Here is a 19834-nt window from a genome sequence, read left to right as displayed (position 1 = left end):
CGTACGACGGCGCCCCGTCCACGCCGCCGCCGCCGCCGATAAAGTGATCGGCGTAAACCGCTAGTGGGAACTATACACAACCATTTACAATGAATTTTCCACATTTCATAGCCATTCATTGCTACATGCCATCGGAACTTTCCGTGCATAAAACGCTGACAACCATAATTAAAAACATGTTGGGGTAGAGCTGAACGAAACCATATTTTTATTTTTTTTTTTAGTTTTTGTACACAACGTAAAAATTTACAAAACACAAAAACTAAACTAAAAATACTGCAAATTTAACAAGAAATTAAAATAAATGAGACCAACCACAGAAGACACAACAAAAAAAACTTTAAGTAGCAACAAATTAAAATCAACGCAATTCTTTTTAGAAGCAAGAAATGAAAAATATGAATAGTTGGGGACAACAACTACAAAAACAAAAAAAAAAACGGAGTACAAAAGAAAAATAGCACCAACTAACACCATTCAGACGGAAAAGCAGCCAAAAGCATTTTGAATGGTGTCAAACCAAAAATAAAAATGCCTATTTTTTTTTTTTGAATTTTTATACTTAACAACAACAATGATGAAAGCAGCAATATATTCATATATAAAAGTATGCATAGCATTAACATCAACTCTGCGTCACATAGTGGTTGTAGTAGAAAAGAAAAATAATATTTTATTGCTTATGGCTTGAGAAATGAATTGAATAACAAGTGGCTGTAATCAGTTTAATTCATGCAGTACCATATAAAAGTTCGACAATAGAATCAAGACACTCCTAAGCTGCTCTGCATTGCAAAGTAAGCTTTGATCTCATTGAGGATTTCTTTCCGCTCATCCCCAACATAGCGATGACTGCTTGAGGCTAGCCCAATATAGACTACTTTATTCCAAAAAGCAAGATATTTTTTGCTCTGTCGAAGAACACCCTAGACCGGGTGATGCTTTGAGAACGCTACCTAGTAGAATTTGGCTAAAAAACTTCCTACCATCGTTCCTGCTTAGAAGCTGTCATTATGAATACAATACATCAGCAGCTGATTTTATAAATTTTTTTCAAAAAGCTTGCGGTACAATCATGGCTCTCATGTTTAAAGTCTTTTAAGCGATTTTATCTTCATGGAAGTAAATAATATGAGTCGCTTCATGTGATTAATCAGCATTCAATAAACGTTTATTACAACACTTCGAGCACCAGCGAAGCAAAAAAAAGAATGTATAATCAATCAAAGAAGTGCAAGTTTTTAATTCCTCAAGTAAAAAAAAAAAATTAAAAATTTATAATGAAAACGTCAATTACAAGAAATAATAATAATTTAAAACGGCATCAAGCCATGCAGCCAACCAACCATCCAGACAATGCAGAACAATGTCAGTCAAATTGAACTTAATTTATATTGAAGTACAATATGAATGCCAGCTGAGCATTAATAGAGGGGTAGCATATTGAATGAAGCGAACACTCGATAGTTGGAAAAGTAGAAGAGCGAGATCGAAGTAATGTTTTGAAAATGTAGTAAAATTGTTAAAGAATACCTTAAAAGTATTTCGCCGATATTACAAACCAAGAAAGGAAGAGTAAATTCATGTGGCCTTTCGTGTTCACTGGTCGTTTGTCTCGCCATAAGCAGAGTTGATGGGTTGCCTGAGTGAGTGCCAAAGAGTGTGTATCGTTGGCGCTACACGCACGCCAACTTTAATTGCATGCTGATCCAAGTGAAACGTAACGAGTGGGTGTGTGTGTTTTTTGCTCTAAGCAAAAATAAATGAAAGGAGGAAGAAAGCGAGAGGTAAGCGCATAGAGGGTGGACGTTAGCGTGGCATCGGAAAAACTAACTCTTAATATGGTAGTAATTATAAAAAAAATATAACAAAAATAAAAAAACTCTGGTGTCAGAAAAATTGTCTATCTTCTATTCCAAAATTAAAAAATATTTTTTCATTTATAGAAAATTAAAAAAAAGCAATAATCATCATAGGCCTTGAGCTCGAGTCGATCCTGGAATACTTTATCAATAGGCCGATAAAACAAAAATATAAAATAAAAATTCAATAAAATGATAACAATTAATAAAACAGTTAATTAAACTAAACCACTTACAATTAAAAATAAAATAAAATCATCCTTATAGAAAAAATGTTTTTTTTTAAGTATGAAATTAAATATTAAAACCCTAAATATTAAATACGAAAAAATAAATAAAAGTAAATATAAAATAAAAAATTTTATGAAATAAAAGAGCGGCCTGAAAGAGTTTGGAAGTAAAAAATAATACAGATGGAAAAAACAAAATAATTTTAAAAAGTTTATACTTTATACTTTACTTTTATTAAATCAATCATTATTTAATAAAAGTAAGAAAATATAAGCATACAACTAATATTTGATAAAAATTAAACATAAGTTGATAAAAAATTAAAACATCATAACAAATAGTATAAAACAACGAAATGTGAGGCAATATTATAAAAGAGCGACTTGGGAAGCTTTGGAAAAATAAATCAATAAAAATTAATAAACATAATATTTAATCAATAAAAAAATAATAAAAAAAAAAAATAAAATAAAAATTTTAAATTAAATGAAATAAAAAAAAAAATTTATTAAAAAGAATAATAAAAAAAATTTAAATAACAACAAAAAAATGTAAGGCGCGATAACCTACGAAGAGATCTAAGGCCGAGCTTCTCTTCCAATTTGCGTCGTGCTCCTCTTGATTTTCCCTACAAAATGGCCGGATGGGACCTACATGATTTTATGCCGACTCCGAACGACATCTGCAAGGCAGATGAGTTTTCACTGAGAGCTTTTCATGGCAGAAATACACCCGGAGCGCTTGCCAAACACTGCCGAGGGGCGACCCCGCTTAGAAAAATTTTCTTCTAATTGAAAAACCTTATTTCTAAAAATTTTGGTGTTGCTTTGCCCGGGGTTTGAACCCAGGGCATTCGGTGTGGTAGGCGGAGCACGCTACCATCACACCACGGTGGCCGCCAATAAAAAAAAAATGTTATATTATTATAAAATTAATGTTATATTTGATTAAAATTTGACAAAAATTTAGACAAAATTAAACCATCATAAAAGTCAGTATAAATAAAAAAAATATAACTTAACAATATAAAAGAGCGACTTAAGAGTACAAATAAAGTCAAAATTAAAATTAAGTTAATATCAAATAAAAAAATCGTTTGGAAAATCATAAAATATAGACTTATGGAACTTTGGAAAAATAAAAAAATTAAAAGAATTAAAACGTGAAAATAATTAAAATTAAATTAATAAAAAAAGTATTTGATTCAATAAATGAAAAATAGAAAATAAAATATATGTGACCCGGTCTATGAAAAGGTTACTTATGACTCAAAAAAGAAATTGCGGGAAACAGCTGTTAACAGCTGTTTTTTTTTTTAGTCATAAGCCACCTTTTCATAGACCGGGTAATTAAATTAAATAAAGAAGATAAAATTAGCTTAACCTAATAATTGAAACAAATTTATTTTAATTTAGAAAAACCTGAGCCATCATATGTTTATAATTAAAAAAAATGTTTATAAAATACTTATAATTAAAAAAAAAGTTTCAAGTTTTCATTCGATAAAAAACTTCACCAAAAAAAAGACCAAATGCAACAGCATGAAATAAGTTCGACAGAAATTTGCGATAAACTGAGTTTTCTGAGGTAATCGATAAAAACGCCACAGCTTAATTTTTGCTATTACAGATTAAGAGAATAGGTGATTTTTTTTAATACATAATTTCCAATTGTTACAAAATCCCATCCAACGTTGGGGTTTACTTATTTTGAGCAACAAAAATTTAATGATGCACTATTCATTAAATAATTTAGGGCATTCATAGTTTGCTAAAAGTGCCCGGAAAAATTATTTAAAATTGGGGCTGTTACTATCACAGTCATTTGTAGAGTCTACATATGTTTTAAACTAGGGATGGAATTTCTGTTGTAAATCTTAAACGTTACTCAGGTCGGAGACCGAAAAATACATAGGCAGGAAAGGCCTAAGTGATTTTTAACATAATTCCTGATTTATAGACTGGGATGGGTTCCAAATATGTTTCATTGGTTTTCGTTAGTACGAAACCAGCTATAGAACTTTTATTACACCGCCATAAAAAAAAATAAAAATTGTCGAACCTGGTAATGCAACGCATGCATTCCAATACGTTTTTATGCGCTGAATTCGAATCTGCTGCCAGAATTCGCCCAGTGGATTCCAGTTCGGCCGTACGTTCAAAAACAGTGATTTGCTTGTGATATGATGGTAGGTATGACTGAACCACAACCAGTTAGGTAAATTTTAGTAGCGGTTACGGATTCAGCGCGTCTATAGAGGAATGCGTGAGTCACATTACCACATCGAATATTTTTTTTGTGTTTGGCAATGTTATTAGAAGTTCGATGGATGTTCTACTGGGTCACGATCAGTACACAAAATTTACCAACCACAATTAGTTTTTATGATAAAACATATTGTGATTGCCCAGTTTACTGTGTACAAAACTAACGTCATTTTGATTAATTGCAAAATTATTAATTTTGTGCCGGCAATGATTCTTTCTGATTAATTATTCAATCAAATATTGAGTAGTCGATTCATAGATTAATCGCGCATCCCAAGTTAATACGGTATACGAAAAAAGGAAAATTTATTCACGTCGATGAATCAGCAATGATTTTTTCGGATTATTTACTTATACAAATGGCGCTACTTATCTATTATTTGCCTAATCGCAAATAGCTATAAATTCGTTTTGAAAAGTAATTCGATTTTTTGATATTGGTTTTTAGACTATGATTATGGAAATTTAGATTAATCGGAGAATAATTTATTTTGATTATCTTCAGTGATTTTTTCGGTTTAGTAACTTAATTAAATATTGAGTAGTTCCATTCCATTATGTGCCTAATCGCACGTTCTGAGTTAGTTCGTTTTGGAAAGTAATTGGATTTTTTAAATTGTTTACGCTATTTTTTTATTTTGGTGTAAGTGAATACCTGTTATTTTAGAGAAATATTTGACACGAGTATATATGTATACGAGATACTTCTATAGCGAATTATGGCGACATATCTACCTACACTGTGCACTACTGCAACTGCAAGCTAAGCTACTCATTTAATGAATTGACAATGAAATAGTACAAAGTCAAAAAGGAAAAAATGAATTGACAACTGCTGTCAAAGTCTGTAGATCATACAGTGCCAACATTCTTTTTACTATAACTTATGTGAATGGAGCAATATCCGTTGATTTGTAATATTAAATGTATATACATAACTACAAACATACACATTTACAGTTGTGCTTATAGTACGTACCCCGCAAAAGATTGTGCGATTAATCCCTAAAGAGGTTGGTCTCCGACTGATCTCCATTGTCTACATTTGGGCATAATTGAACCCCTTAAGACCCTTTCGGGTACAGTTGGGATTAGTCAGTTTGATGTAGCCCATTTTCAAAAATATTAAAAAAAACGGCAACTAAATGAGTAAAATAAAAAAGATTACAGTTAATTGAATCCAATTATTTCAGAAAAATGCGGAGCTCTATACCGAACCCAAATTACTTGGACTTAACGACTACGACGGAGTTAGGGTTAAATTTTCGGAGAAAATTTTTTATTCCATTTTGAAAAACGGGCGAACAATTTTCATCAAATATATTTTGTGGATTGGCAAACCTTTCGATTGTGTTTCTGCCATGAAAAATGCGACTGGGCCCTATTTGAGTCCTTATAGAATCAAAACGGGAATAGTCTTCATATGTTTCCATATGGATACAAAGGGGATTGGTCCTATCGATCCCTTTCAGGTATAAATGGGTACAATTAGTCTCTTTATAGTACATGCTCAAACAAAACGGAACAGTTCAACTTATAGAAAGAAATCAAAACTGGCATTGGGCGCATACTCCTTTGCGACTCATCCCGGATACGGCAGCCGGTTCTACGTATCGGAGCGACTAGGGATTTTTCCCGAACAAGGGATGTCGTTTCAGTGTAACCCCATTTAATTTGTTGCGTCCTTGGTCGAACGTATTGGATGGGGCTAAGCACTGTTACAACAACAACAGCAACTCATCCCGGATTCATCCTAGACCAATCGCATTTTTTGCAGGGTATATAAAAAGGAAATGAAAATAAACTGCAGTCAAATAGACAAACAAATGAGCTACAAATTTATCTGTTGTGGGTAGTAAGTCAGAGCTGAACTAGAGGAAGAGATGAGCGAGGGAGAGTAAGCGTGTACGATGGAAGGTAGGTAATGAAGCCTACAAATAGACAATTGCAAGCAGTTTACATTGGATATGTATGTACATAAACAATCAAAGCAATTGCTTCACTGTACATACATAGTGAGGGTTGGTCTTTGTTTACTATTTTTTCGTGTTATTGTTGTTGCAGTTATAAATTTGTGTTAGCTGCAACAGAAAACAGCAAAACATCACGGGTACAAAAGAACAAAGAGTAGCTAAGCTGAGGAGTTAGAAATTACATAGATTGCTTGCAGAGATGTACACTTCTATGTATATATGTGTGCAAGTGCATATGAAAATTCACAAAAAGGCAAGCGCAGGCTGTGTCTTAGCAGGTAGTCAAGAAGCAACACTGCAGGCGGCATTTGTGCAACAACATAACTCAGACAGCAGATTGGAAACACATGACGAATGATGAGCAGGTAAAGAAAGAAAGAAAGAATAAAAAGCGATGGAATAAAGAAAAATAGTTAAATAAACGGAATTGGTATAAATAATAAGAGAAAGAAAAATGAGGCAGCGCGCAAGAGTATGAACTCACAAAGGGCACAAGAGCAAGGAACTGACTATATTTTGTTGGACAAATAGAATGTGTTTATATGTATTTGACTGCTTATTGTTCCTTTTGTTGTATTTAAAATCCTGCGCTATTTATAATATTTTTTTTGCATTATCATTCTAAGTGCCTGATAAATACATTATTGTCCTTAACGCTGCGCTGAAACGTGATTTGGCGCAATTGCTGCAGCTTAAGATATCTCATTACATTAGAGTTGAAAAATGTGGAAATGCATATGTTGACAGATGAAAGGCATTAAAAAAACAAAACCAAAAAAAATTTGTTTTAAAAAATAAGAAAAAATGCAATATGAAATTTAAGTCATAGGTCGAATATTATTGTTGTTATATTTGATATTTTTTGGACACAGCACTTAAAAGGTGACGAAATTGTGAAGTAGGTTTAATGCATTGCTCACATCACACGTATTATACGTATTAACATACGCGCATTCAAATATGTATTTCAAGACAAACATTTGTGTAGTATATTTTTAGGCGCCTGAACTTGTGCTTATTGGGTCGGGCCTCAAATACGGGTCCATATTTTTACGTAATCAACGTTGAATAATGCAAATATACAACTTCGAAGTCATATATCTGCATCATTTTTTATTTTTTACAATATAAAAGGTATAATTTTAGGCGCTCACTAAACGACGACGGTTACTGTGTAAAAAGTTGAGTTAAAGGAGCGCAGCCCTGAAGAAATAGTTTCATATGTCCAGTTTCTGCCAGTTATTTTGGGTTGCTTAAAAATGTAGTATACTTTCAGGCGGTTGCTGAAGTATTGTGTATGAGGAGTATAAGTGACTTCGTTTCGTTTATTAGCGTTGATTATCGTAACGAAATGATATCGTTTCGTTCGTTAAGCATGCCTGAGTTAAAGAAGCTAAGTACTAGAAAATCAGTTCCTTATGTCCACTTCTCGTCTGCTTCCCTGAGTTGCTTAGAAATTTAGAATAAGCTTTTGTATAAAATATTGACTTATAATCCCAAAACTACTGTAATGCTTTCTAATTTGTCACGAAGAACGAAAAATTACACTGAAGATGCACATTAATCAGGTTTCCATCAAAAATATGAGGCTCTTAATTTTTTTAATTGACGTATTTTTTAGAATACTTTAAGGCTTTCAGCTAAAACTATGCGTGAAATAAGTCCTTTCTGCATATTTAAGGAAGTTATTTTATTAATTCTTAATACCTGGACTACTTTCAGGTGCTCTTTTACGTATTTTGCTAAAAGAAAGCTTGATTTCACTCATTAGCAAAGATATGAGCCCGAGGTCTTTACTGATCAGCCAGTTCAACCTAAGAGCCCATGAGAGGTCGCCAAGGTACACTCAATATAGATTGTGAGTTTTGCTAGGATGTCATGTATACCGATTTGTCATCTTACATGCTATAAAAATTATCCTTTTCCTGTACTAGAACTAGCAAATAGGAAATTGTATAAAAATTAAAAATTTAGGCTAACTTTTATATTTTTAGGCGCACAATAGAGGCAATACTACTAAAAACCTGCGAAAGGCACAACAACTTTTTCATATTTGCTTAGTTTTCCCTAAAATGGCAAAAATGAAAATTGTGAGTGCAGCAAAGGGTAACCTTTTAGCCTTCAGCAGCCAAAAAGTATGCAATATTTCAGGAAGAGGGTTTTCAGAAATTTATAAACAAACTATCAGGCCTGCTTTGTTTAGCGAATTCGAGAAAACTTGTATCATATGAATTGGGTGTGGATAAAAAATTTCGATAGTGGACTTAAACATCAAAAAAATAATTCATACGATTTGGTGCTCGTTTTTCATAATAAGCGTTTTGGAGCTTTTTTGCATCTTCTTCAGTGAGTCTGTGAAAATCCTTGAAATCCAAGACTGAGAGCACAGTGCTTGCGTGAAGCTATGCTAGGCGTAAAGTGATATTTGTTTTCATATATTTTACAGGCTTCAAGCACTCTGCTGGCACTCTGACAACATTCTGTGTTTGTATTATACTAACGCTTCTAGTTCGGTCTTCAGTGTAAAAAGCAAGATTCGAAACCTTACAAAACTAAAGAAAATTAAAATTTATTCTGATAAGTCGATATTTGTATCTCAAAAGCAGAAAAGCAAGCAAAGGAAATTAATAGTTATTGTGGCCCTTTTTGAAAATTAATAATAAGGGAATTCAGGATTTTGTGCATATGGTATAGCATCATTGTATTTGCAAACTGGTGTAGTATTTTTTCACAAAACGCCAAAAAAATATACGGCTATGCATTTGCTACGTCACGGCATATACGTAACATCAAAAACCATAGTTTATTTTTTTTCAATTTTGAATAGCAAATTAACAATTTTCAAAACAAAACAAAATATGCAAAGAAAAAATTTAAAACGAAAAAAAGTTGTTCACGATCCGCAGCTTTCATTTGCAATAGCAACGTTTCCAACACCAAATACACAAAATGCTCAACTCCCTTAATGTTGTTTTTTTTTTTTTAATTGAGCTGTAATAAATACAGGGTGCTTAGAAGAGTAGTTTGGAGTTTAAATTTATACTGGACAGCCTTCAAAGCTGACGATTTGGTAAATAAATAATGAAAAACAGGTACCAATGACGGTTTTTTTTTAAATAAATGCTACACCCACTATATCACGAAGGGCACTGTAAGCAAATTTTCTCTTATTTCATAACTAATAAATTCTTTCATATGCAATATATTAGACCCTTCAAGCACAAAGCACCCTATAAATAAAATAAATAATAATTTTCAGAAGCCCGAAAAATTCAATTAAATGATTATGCCGTATCAACCTCACTATTAGACTATTTTTTTTAGCACAGAAGCTGCTTTGGGCACTATAAAAACCACACACCCACACATACACAAACATCGGTCCTTATACACAGCAAATAAATATGCGAATCCTCCACCATGTTGCACAATCACCATAGCAACTGTCAAATATGCAAATTTCGGCGAAAATTTATGAGCATAAAATAGCAAGGCAGCAGTTCAAAGAAAGCTTAGAAGTTACAAAAATAAAAATAAAAACGATTTAAAAAAAATCAATTTATGCGCATATGAAATGTGAAATAAGAAACTTAACTAAATTTGCAAAGCGTGATCGGTTTAAATTTATGCGTAGCAACTTTTAGTTGACAGATAAGAGCTGGATTGTTCATTGAATTTTTCATTTTATCTTAGAATCTGTATTTATTTTAAAAATAGTAAAAGTATATGTATGCATATGTAAATGAAATACCTATTTCAATGACAACTTCTGTGCTACTTTTATACTAAGCACAACATTTTCGCTAATTGAATTGGTAAATAAAAATTACAATTGCATATTTTGCAATGTGTGGAGGTGTAAATTGCGTTTACGAAATTATTATAGAAATTGAAAAATGTTGTGAGTTAGAGAAACTTCGAGACTTGTAAGATATGAGTACGTAAAAGTTAGATAATATTTGGTTTTACAAATGAGGAAAGCACATATTTATGGAAAATGTTTTAAATTTTTTTATTAACAAATACATTTTTCTTTTATTCACAATACATTAACATTATTACCGAAAAAGTTTGCAACATTACATTATTACCGAAAAAGTTTGCAACAAAAAACTAAAAAATTTTTTACATACATTTTTTGCATAAATTTTTAGTACTAATTTTAAAACATGTTTGCTTATATTTTGAGTATAAATCTTTAATACGATTTATGGAAATTTTTTTAAAATTGATGCTATAGTATTTCCAACTTTGTAACATTTTTTCCAAGTTTTTTTCACCAAATAAAAAAATTTTTTTTTTTTAATATTTCTATATACATTTGAAAATATTTATTATTGTATATATAAAGCAAACATTTTTTTTACAAAGCAAAATATTTTTTTTTTCACAAAATTGTTTGCTTTATAATAAGCTTTTCAAACAAATATTTTGAAATAGAAATAGGTTTTAAAAAAGAAAATTTCAAATTTTGTTTAAAAAAAACTTCGTTACATGTGAGATATAAATACGTAAAACCTAGATAATATTTGTTTTTTTTAAATTAAAAATTTATGGAAAATGTTTTAACTTTTTTTATTAAAAAAATTACCGAAAAAAATGTCCAACAAAAAACTGCATTTTAAAATATTTGTTTGAAAAGCTTATTATAAACAAAAAAATTTTTTTTTACAAGCAAACTTTTTTTTACATAATTGTTTGCTTCATTTTAATGTTTTCAAGCACTTATTTGAAAAAGCATATAGAAATACGTTTAAAAAAAATGCTCCAAAAATTTACTAAAAAATATGTACACCAAATAAATGCAAAGTTTAAAAAACAATGTAACTAGTTACTGATAAAAGTTATACAAAAATAGTGTGCGCAAACCTTTTTCCAAAAATGTACTAAAAACTAAAAAAAAGTTATACAATGAACTAATGTAAAAAAGTACTAAAAAAATTGTATGAAATGTATTATATGCCAAACAAATGTACTAAAAAAAAGTTGGCAAACATTTTTACGTACAAATTTAATCAAAATATATTCAAAATTTAATTTTTTTTCAATACGAGTACTAAAATGATTTACTAAAAAATCTTATAAGCAAAATAAAATATCTAAAAATTCTTTAAAAAATGTCTACAAAAGTTTGCAAAAGAAAGTTCATAGCTATTTTGTATGAAACCCGTAAAAAACGTACTAAACATTTAAACAAAAAGAATTACTGAAAAAATGTTTTAAAAAATATTGCCTAAAATTTGTTTTGCTTAATGGCAAAGTACCTTGCCGACCAAGCTTTACTCGGCAACGTTTCGTTGTGCTGAGAAATCTTTCTAATATTAATCTATGGGAAATTGCAATTATTCATTTAAAAGAAAATTATTTAAAATTAAGTCGAATCATGTGTAAGATTTTTTACGACGATTTTTAACTTTAATGTTCTCCTTTAAAGCTTTAATAGAATATGAGTAAATAGAGTACTATTTCGTCAAGCTACCCCAACCCTAAATGGCAACCCTACTCAAAAATGTCCATATCGGCATACCTCATGCAATTTTTTTTAATTTCGAATAGGTGGCAACCCTAAATGGCAACCCTGCTCAAAAATTTCCCTATTGAAATGCGGAGTGAAATACCTTTCGTTTGATACCCATATCGGTATATCTCATGCAATTTTTTTTTTAATTTCGAATAGGTGGCAACCCTAAATAGCAACCCAGCTCAAAAATTTCCCTATTGCAATGCGGAGTGAAATACCTTTCGTTTGATACCCATATAGGCATATCTCATGCAATTTTTTTTTAATTTCGAATAGGTGGCAACCCTAAATGGCAACCCTGCTCAAAAATGTCCCTATATCAATGCGGAATGAAATACCTTTCGTTTGATACCCATATCGGCATATATCATGCAATTTTTTTTATTTCGAATAGGTGGCAACCCCAAATGGCAACCCTACTCAAAAATGTTCCTATTGTAATGCGGAGTGAAATACCTTTAGTTTGATACCCATATCGGTATATCTCATACATTTTTTTTAATTTGGAATAGGTGGCAACCCTAAATGGCAACCCTAAATGGCAACCCTAAATGGCAACCCTGCTCAAAAATGTCCCTTTTATAATGCGGAGTGAAATACCTTTCGTTTGATATCCATATCGGCATATCTCATGCAATTTTTTTTTTAATTTCGAATAGGTGGCAGCCTTGTGAAACATTCTGAGTGGCAACACCTAGATAGAAAGTCTTAGAAGGTGATACATTATCTCTGTGCCAAATTTCATTTAAATCGGTTGAGCCGTTCCCGAGATCGTTCGGCTATACAAACAAACAAGAATTGCTCGTTTAAAGTAATAAGATAAATGACAAAGGTACATCTTTCTTTTCCCGACCACGAGGTTTTGCGCTTATACGTCTTCTTCAGGGAGTCTGATCGTCGAAACGCATAGATGAAATTTTAGTTTTGCCCTCTCATTTATCGCACGTCCGACTTCAACCCAGCAAAAATGTATGAAATTGACCCAACAAGAAAATATAATTTATGTATAAATTTTTTTTGAAAACCATTTTTAAAATGTAGTAAAAATTATTTTAAAAAAAAATTATAGAAGCAATCTAGTAAGCCTATGTGTAACAGTATGCCCAACAGTATTCTATGACTACTTGTGCAACCACATTGGGAAAAAGGTCAAACAGTCTTCTTTGTTGATCTAGTACCGACACCTATAAATTTATAGCAGTCAGACTTGACTTGGCTACAGGCACTCATGAAAAAGGGGAGTGCATCTCGCATAAAGACCTTTGCTGTAAAGACATATGCAACTAACACAGAAATTGTAACACTCTTTCTGCGGTTAAGTTCCAGTTATAGATAGGAACACGCCTAAAAACTTTCGGAAGCCTCTTTTTGCAAAGTATGGACAGCTTATCAAAAGCAGAGACTCCTTAAATTCTTTATTATATTAACAACTCTGTCTGGTTGTGTTAAACCTAGCTAAGAAATCTCTGACATATAGGGATTCAAGGGATTGATACGCACAATGCACAGTTTCTGCAACCCAATTTTCAACCTTATCTGTGCGAGGCGAATCTTGTAACAAACATGAATGTATCATACACATATTTAGCAGGCAAGGCTGTGGTGACCCCAAGTTCATCCTGTAACAAGGGGATGGTCATTATGGCCTACAAAGTTCAACGTGGTCATACTAAATCGTTCTGGAGATGGTCGGGCTAGTACCTTAATGGTGCTTGTTACCGGAACATAATGGATCTATATCCAGCAAAGGACCATCAACTTTGATAACACTCACCAAAACCTTCGGTAAGGTAAGTAATTACCTTCGCGTCTAGCTTCCCCACCACGAATATGCAACAAAAACAAAGTACTGGATAAATTTTAAACATAATTTTTTCAGCACATAAAAGTTGTTGAGAAAAAATTTCGTGTTAAATTGATTGAGAGCGATTTATTAATTTTACAACAACAAAGTTGTATTACAACTTTTAATGTTTGCAACTTGTTTTTTGACAAAGTTATGACTGTTTAAGAAATATTATACAGAAAAAGAGCAAACCGAATACAAACAAAAGCTGAACAGAGCTTCAAATCAATTGCTACCCACACTAAGCCCATAATTTTTACGCTATAAAAGCAATAAAAACAAATTTCTGTAAATGAGTGAAAAAATCTCATTAACCAGCAAACAAAGGAAAATTGAAGGACACTTAAGGAAAAGAGAAGGAACTAACTAATATTATTAGCAAAGTCAGGGAGGCAAGCAAATTAACAGCCACAAGAGAGCTTACAAGCAAGTTGACAATAATTATGGATTGACGAAGTAACGCTGATAAAAGCGAATGTAGTACAGCAAAGGCTTAATAGATGGCGTTGGAGCTACATGGCGTATACGTAATTACAGATTTGATGGAAGCTTAAAGTCTTATAAATGAAAAATTAACGTAGGTTGACTTGTTAGCTGGTAAGTCAATGCTAAGGCAAAAAAAACATGACAAGCAAATGTCAAAGAGCACCCCACAGTAGTTAGTGTTGAGGGGTTTAGTAGAGCTACACAACAAAAAAAAAAACGAACATCCAAGCAATGCTGAGTATGAACGCAAAGAAAGCAATTAATTATAATTAACATGTGAAAATAGCGCACAGGCAACTAACATGGAAAAAAGAAGTAGTATTAAGCAAAATAAAATCAAATATAAAAGTACTAAAAAACCGGCGACGGTAAAGCAAAACGCGTATCCTGTTCTGGTGTCATTCAAAGTTTCAATGATGTTAGCGATAAAACATGTCTCCAGAGGCGAATTTTTCAAACACCACAGAAAAAATGAAATTAAGTTGAAGAAACAACAACAACAATACTGCTTATAAAGAATTGGGCGGTAGGTGCGATAACATAGCACAAAAGCTGTAAGAAAACTGCGTAGCGCTATATGGCGTATGAGTAACACTAAAAGTAGATATTTTATTGCTTGTAAGCTTTTGAAGTTCAGGATTTGAATATGTGTGGGTGAGTTCAATTTTCGCTGGTTAAATAAATTAAAGTACAAATCCACAGTCAAACGAAATGTGTACATACAGCAGCGAACACGAGTGTAAATTTTTGAAAAAATTTCTTCACTTTAATTTCTCCTTATTATTTTCGCTAGTTTAAAACTAAACTTCCATGAATTTTGTAACTGAAACTATGCAAAATAATATCAAAAATACTGTAACGAATTTACTGAAATTCCTCTTATTTGCAACCTTCTACTAACGTTCGAATCCTAAACTGTTGAATAAATAACTCCACTATTCAATAATGCAAAATGGCCTTTATTCAAGTACTTCACAATAACACTACTACTTCTCGACAGATAGCGTGCTTAAATCGAACTGATTCATCGTGCCTCAGCTGGTGCTGCTTTTATACTGTTTGGTTTCCTCGTTGGCATATTTCTAGGCGTTTCTATTTCTATAATTTAGTTACCAGCTATAAAATTACCAGCTATAACTATGTTTATATCTTCTCATATGCGCGTGCATATGTGAGTGGTACTTGCACAAATTATTGCCTACTTTTGTGAGCATCTCAGATAAGATATATGCATGTGTCTCTCTCCTCTGCGTGCACGTACATATGTGTAGACATAATGATTGATTCGTTTATGTAGATACAAGTGACTGCATGCTTTATTGTTGTTGTGGCTTCATTTACTTAGAATCAAACTAGTGAGGTGAGTATTACTTTGTGTCACTAATATTCGTCACAATACTTTCGAAAAAATTTGAAAATTGATGAAAATTTTACAAAAATTTAGAATATTTTTTTTCAGCGTTTTCTAAATTTTTTTGAGTGTGCAATTTTGTGACCCACCCAATTTTAGTTTAAATACAGTTAATAGATCTCTCAAAATTAGCATTGATTTTTGGCAATTTTTTCCGAAGTGTGAATTTTCCTCCCATATGAAAACTAAGAACATGTTCCCTTCGTATGGATGGAAATATAAAACACCCTTCATAAAAAAAATTGTTAAAAATCCATGCAAGTTTGTAGAGATATATAACATGTTCTTTGCTGGACTAAAATTGATTGCGCCACAAAATTGTATGCGCAAAAAAACGCAGAGAGCACTAAGTAAGAAGTTTGCAATTTTTATAAAACTTGCTCGTGAAACATTTTGGGGATTTGCATAGTTTCAGTTACAAAACTCATGAAAGCTTTTTCATACAAATTTAATTGAAGAAATTTTATAAAAATTGTCACTGCTACATTTTCTCGCTGCTGCATATGAGATGTAGAAGAACACTTGTAGAAGCAAACTTTATGAAGGCGATGAGAAAAAACGATAAAATATTGCACATAATTAAAATGTGTCTGCAGCGTTGACGGCGATAATTAATGTTGGCAGTTGGTTAATAAGTAATAAGAAAGGAAATTGTAGGGAAACAAGGGAATAGAAATTTTATGTGAGGAGGTAAAAAAAAAAAACTAAAAAGAAAGATGAGTTTAGCTTTGTGGAAGATAAGACAAACTTATCTGTTAGAGAATTGGCGGCGAAGAGATCAAAGATTTTGAAATTAATGAATGGTCTTAAAAACAAATAATTGAAGAATTGAGGAACTACCTTAAAAATAGATACCAAATCATGAGATCTGCAGATAAGACAACTAAAAAAAATAATAATATAATATAATAAATAAAAATGAGTGAGAAGCCAAGGCAGAATAAAAAAAAACGTCTTAGATAAATCATATTTTTAAGTTAAAAAAAATTGTGCGTAAAACAACCTTAAAAATTCAAAATGAAAAATATTCAATAGATGAACACATGATGCTGACTAACGAATAACCAAAGCGATTTAAGTTGACTGTAGATAAGCTCAGTGTCGAGGTTTAAGGTCAATATGCAGACAATTAAAAGAATGGTCTTATAAAAACTTAAAGTTATAAAAAGATGTACTCGCTTTATAAAAGCAACACAACAATAATAGTAAGAAGAAACATGCCCACCTTTTTTTGCGTCCCACTTTTAAAAAATTTAAATACTTATTCATCCAATAGATGAATTTATAACTTCTCATTAAAGATATGAATGCTGAATGGTTGTTCAGAGATAAAAACTGAACACTTTTTGAAAAAGGTATAGTTGTGCTACACAATTTTTCACCGTAATACATAGAACAATCAGCTAAACTAAATATATAAATCCAAGTAATGAATGCCAAAATCCCGAGTCGCTACCCTTGTAACGGACAAAAAACAGCACATTTCTTTTAATTGTTGCTGTACGCCACTATTTTGGCTATAGCGTAATGACCATATAAAGAAGTCATCGAAACAAAAAATATTCATCCGAATAATGAATGCCAAAATCAATTACCAATTTTGCAACGAAAACAAAAGGAAATAGTTTCAAAAAGATTTTGTCTGAGCGGAAGTACAAAAAGCACCAACCATACAAGTATTCATCAAATTAATGAACTTGATAGCTTTCTTTAAACATACTTCTTCCAAAAGGGTGTAATTGTGCCTCGTTTATTTGTCATTTGGGTTAATAACCAAGCATTCCTTCAATAGACGAAACTTACTTATTTCTATCACAAATATATGAAATGTGATTAAATATTGAATTGATGAACTTAAATCATATGCTGAAATTCATCAAGTATTTAAGTAATTGATATTCATCGATTTGACGAACCCAAAAAAATTTCATAGAACAGATGAACTCTAGTATACCTTAGCTCTATGAATTTATTTATTTGTATTTCTCTAATGGATGTATTTCATCTTTTTCAATAAATGATTTCTAATGTATCAAAAATTAATTTTTGTGGCATGATATTTTATTTATGATCTTATAAATAAATACATCAAAAGGCTGAATTTTTAGCTGATGGCATTTTCAGGGAAATGCAGGTAAACTAAAAAAGGAAAATTTTGCGTTAAAAATTTTAAACTATCGATTCGTCTTTCTGAAGTTATTCATTCACAACTCCCTTATTCGTACCACTAATAAATTTTCTAATTGATGAATTTTCAACGCCGCTATTAGCGTAGGTGCAACACGTTTTTTGAATACAAGATTTTCCATTTATAATCTTATTAACGTATTCATCCAAAGGACGAATTTTACACCGAACGCGCTTTGTTTTTTGGAGCAGAGGGGTGCATTAACTCATACATCAAGCATAAGAATATTTAAGCTGCAACTTTATTCGTTTATTGATTTAAAGTTTAAAGTGTTTATTGATTTTTATTGTTTGTTAATTTTTTTGTTTCTCGCTACGATTTAGCAGCAAAAACCTGGTTTGACATCCCACTTTAGTTTTGAAAAAGCCTAATTCCAGCTTACCATCAAAGGTTCTTCTAAGCGTCGAGTATATTTATTTTCGAACAAACCATAACCAATTAACTAATGCAAAAGCAATCTAACTGGTTGTCAGCTTAATTAAACAAAAATAATAATTTATGGGATTTACCAAAATATTAATCTTCCAATGCCAAGTTATAAATAAACAAATACGTATATATGTATGTATACTGACAAAAATTCACTGTGATTATAGAAAAATGTATAGTAGGAATAACTAAAACATAAAAACTAAAAAAAAGTATTTTCAATCACACAAGCTATAAAACAAAAAAACAAATTTAACCAAACGTTTATCAAAAACTAAATAAACAATGAAAAAAAGTTAACACAATCTTTATCTAAAAGCGTAAATTATTTAATTAAAGTTCGACTTGAAAGTCCAATGTTCGAATTATGAATAAATAAGAATTCTTAAAAATGTCAACCAATTAAAGGACTGCGGAGAGTTTTAATACTTAAAAACAAAATGAAAAAAAAAAAATGTTTAACAAATAAATACTTTGTTCGATAATAGAAAAAAACTATAAAAATATGCTTAAACAAACGAGATGCATTGTAAATATTATATAAAAAGATAACCGAGGATCAACTCTTCGAAAGAAAGTTTTCAAGAAAAATTAACCATTATTTCCTGAGCGGAATTATAAACTTCAAAAATAAATTTTATTTTCTTAGCGAAATAAAAAACTCAAATAATGTCATGGTTTAACTATATAGTTGGCTCATCTGTACAAAAACAAAATATGTTAGTTCAGATTGTCAAAATCTACGTGTTGGTGTTATGCGAATGGAATGAAATGAAAACAGAAATCTTAGCAGTTTTTGTGTGTAGTAAGGAAATGTTTTGAATGTGTTGGTTTCATTTTGCGTTTGCCATCTCCTTTTGACAATCCCATCGACCATGCAATGACAAAAATAATATCAGCTGATGAAATGAGCCAACCATATAATTGAGCCATGAATAATAACTATTATTTCTTGAGCGAGATTAAAAATCTCATAAAGTAACTCTAACTTTCCGAGTGAAATAAAGAATTCAAAATAGAATATATATTTTTCGAGCAAAATAAAAACTTAATAATTAACTTTTATTTTCCGAGCGAAATTAAAAATTCAAAAAATTATTTTTATTTGCCGAGTAAAATAAAAAGCTAAAAAATAACTGTTATTTTACGAGCAAAATGAAAATTTCAGAGAATAACTTTCATATTCATTTTGATAGATATAAGAAGCAAGGGAAAAACTTGTTAGTTTTCGAACGTTGTAAAAAACTTAGAAAAAGCTATTATTTCATGAGCAAAAAACAAAACTCCGAAAGTTACCTTAATTTTCCGAGAATAATAAAAAACTCAAAAAATTATAATAATTATTGATATAAAAGTGAAAAGCGGAAGCATTGATAATTGTTAACTGCTAGAAAATGCAATGTCACTCAAGTTCTTTTGAGCGACCCACAAAATATTCCCCAAAATGTGGATTAAAAACATGTAGTATAAATGTACCTAATTGTGCGTTCATATGGCTGAGTGCATAGAGGCACCTAACTTTACACCCCGTGTGAATGCAGAAGACTTCGAGTTCAAAACTCTACACCCAAAACGCCGGCTGATGGAGAAGTGATCTTCAGACACAGTTCAAGTTGTCAT

General features: G+C 31.3%; 2 protein-coding genes across 13 annotated transcripts in view; both read right to left on the bottom strand.

Annotated features, from left to right (window-relative positions):
* Positions 1 to 19834, bottom strand: part of LOC137243612 (ecdysone receptor-like) — a 641164-nt gene that overhangs the window by 298081 nt on the left and 323249 nt on the right. The gene's annotated exons all lie outside the window — the stretch shown is intronic.
* The window catches only part of LOC137243614 (ecdysone receptor-like), a 223266-nt gene that overhangs the window by 200289 nt on the left and 3143 nt on the right, over positions 1 to 19834 (bottom strand). The gene's annotated exons all lie outside the window — the stretch shown is intronic.

This window comes from Eurosta solidaginis, chromosome 3 (assembly GCF_040869045.1).
Source record: "Eurosta solidaginis isolate ZX-2024a chromosome 3, ASM4086904v1, whole genome shotgun sequence".
NCBI lineage: Eukaryota > Metazoa > Arthropoda > Insecta > Diptera > Tephritidae > Eurosta > Eurosta solidaginis.
Note: the sequence above shows the minus strand (reverse complement) of the source record. Positions and strands in the feature narration are given on the sequence as shown.